Source organism: Vicugna pacos, chromosome 1 (genome assembly GCF_048564905.1).
Source record: "Vicugna pacos chromosome 1, VicPac4, whole genome shotgun sequence".
Lineage (NCBI taxonomy): Eukaryota > Metazoa > Chordata > Mammalia > Artiodactyla > Camelidae > Vicugna > Vicugna pacos.
Genome location: NC_132987.1, coordinates 25,220,000 through 25,222,584, shown reverse-complemented (window position 1 = coordinate 25,222,584; position 2,585 = coordinate 25,220,000). Strand labels below are relative to the sequence as shown.

At 37.8% G+C, this 2,585-nt stretch overlaps 1 pseudogene; it reads left to right on the top strand.

Moving 5' to 3' along the window:
• Positions 1-270: 270 nt before the first annotated feature.
• Positions 271-841, top strand: LOC102530783 (large ribosomal subunit protein uL6-like; annotated as a pseudogene).
• Positions 842-2,585: the final 1,744 nt, after the last annotated feature.

The following is a 2,585-nucleotide window of genomic DNA, read 5'->3' as shown; positions in this document are numbered from 1 at the left end:
TGAGCACACACCTTCCCCAGAACAAAATTTATTCAGTGTCATGGATTGATTGTTTATTCCCCCTCCATTCATATGTTGAAATCCTAACCCCCAAAGTGTTGGTAGTAGAGATAGGGTCATTGAGGTGTAATCAGGTTTCGAGGGTAGAGTTCTTGTGAAAGGGATTCGTGTCCTGATAAAAGGAACCACAGAGATCCCCCTTGTACCTCCATCACGTGAGGGTGAATCAAGAAGACAGCTAACGCTTTCTTTGCCGCATCTACCATGAGAATGAAGACCATTCTCAGCAATCAGATTGTCACCAATGCAGCAGATGTCGACATCACCTTGGAGGGACACACAGTTCTGGTAAAGAGCCCCTGAGGCACCCTGTGGAGGGATTTCAATCACATCAGTGTAGAACTCAACCTCCTTGGAAAGAAAAAGAAGAGGCTCTAGCTTGACAAATGGTAGGAAATGGAAAAGAACTGGTGGCCATTCACACTATCACGTACAGAACATGATCAAGGGTGTTACACCAGGCTTCTGTTTCACATGAGGTTGGTGTCGGCTCACTTCCCCCATCACCGTCATTATTCAGGAGAATGGGTCTTTTGTTGAAATCCGAAACTTCTTGGGTGAAAAATACATCCGCAGAATTCAGATCAGGCCAGGCGTCAATTGTGCAGTATCTCAAGCCCAGAAAGATGAATTAATTCTTGAAGGAAACAACATTGAACACGTATCAAATTCAGCTGCTTAGATTCAGCAAGCCATAACAGAGGAAAACAAGGATATTAGAAAACTCTCGGGTGGTATCTGTGTCTCTGGAAAAGGAGTCGTTCAGCAGACTGATGAATGACAACTAAGCCGTCCGGCTACGGAAACGGCAAGATGCCAGATGATTCTTCGGGTTCATTTGTGATATTTTAAAGATTCAATCAAAGCTCTATTGATTTGGGGGGAAGAAAGGGAAGACAGCCATTCATAAGCCAAAAAGTGAGCTCTCACCAGACACCAAATCTGCTGGCCCCTGGATTTTGGACTTCCCAGCCTCCAGGACTGTGAGAAAGAGATGTTTGTTGTTTATGTCACCAGTCTGTGATATTCTGTCATAGTGGCCTGAAATGACCAAGACTTTAACTTTCTTTAAGAACAGATACAAGATACTGAGGAGGGGAAACTTTGAGGGAAAATTCTGAAAGATAGAAGGTAGAAAAATAACAACAGACAGAAACATTTCTACAAGACAGCTGTGGAGGTGGAGGTGGCTCAGGCTTTAAAATTGAACACATCAGTGAGGTGGGACCTCCTTTCCTGGTGGCATCTCAGGTAATTAATTGGAAATAATTAATTGGGATTCAGAGTAGCCAGACTGCTTGACTAATTTACAAGTGTTCCATAAAGGACTGGAGGATAGAATGATGGGAAGGGAGGAAATAATCCATGAAATTGTCAAAAAAAAAGAATCTCAAGGTTGATCCACACACTAAAAATTTTTTAAATAATGTGAAGATCTTGATTATAGTTTGCATTCCACAAACTAGAAAATCAAAACCTGCCTGCTGTTGTGAGCAAAAATGAACATCTACAAAGAAAAAGTTGACTATTTTTATACCTCACCACCTCAATACTAACACCTATGCTAGCAAGTGCCAACATGATGTATTCTGCTGTTTTCTATATGCTCACTTAAAAAAACATACACATACTCACCTGGAGAGTGATTTTCCTAATTATTTTTAAACAAAAGTGGCATGGCACCATGCCATATTTTTTAGTAATTTTTCTTTTTTAGTATTATATAAATGTCCCTCTGGATCCATTGACAAGGCTCTAAGGAAGATGTTCATTTGGCTTAAAATATCTTTTTCTAATATTTTCACGAGGCTGTTTTTCTCATTTTCTTTACCTCCTTATCTATCATTTTCTATCATATCAACTTGTTTTATTTTATTCTTAGTATGTAATTGCTCTCTGAAATTATCTCATTTATTTTTTATTTTTCATCCTCACAAGTATATGAGTCACCAAAGACACACTTTCCTTTAGAACTTGCTTTAATGACAACACTTAAAACAGGACATGAACATTGTAAGTATATGTCAAATGTTTGTTGAATGAATAATGAATAAGCTCATTCCTTTTTTATGGTTGGGTAACATTTCACAGCATGAGTGTACCTTAACTTATACAACCTTTCTCCTCTTAATTGACAGTATAGTTTGCTGATTTATTTTTGCCACTTATATAGTGCTACAATAAACATATTTCCTTATGTATCTGTGGTTTTATTTCTGTTTGATAGATACCCCAAACTGATATTATTTGGTTAAAGGATATATGTGTATATATATATTTTCTTCAATTTTAATAGATACTACTCAATCTGTTCAAAGGAGTCATAGTATTTCACACTTCTGTCAGCAGGTATAAGAATTCCCATTTCCCCGCACTCTCCTCAGCACTGAGCATTATATATTAAACATACATACATACACACATTTTTGCCAACCTCATGGGTAAAGAAAACTGGTAAGTTACTGTTGTTTCCATTTCTATTTTCCTGATTACTGGCGAAGTTAAACATCTTTTTGTATATTGGT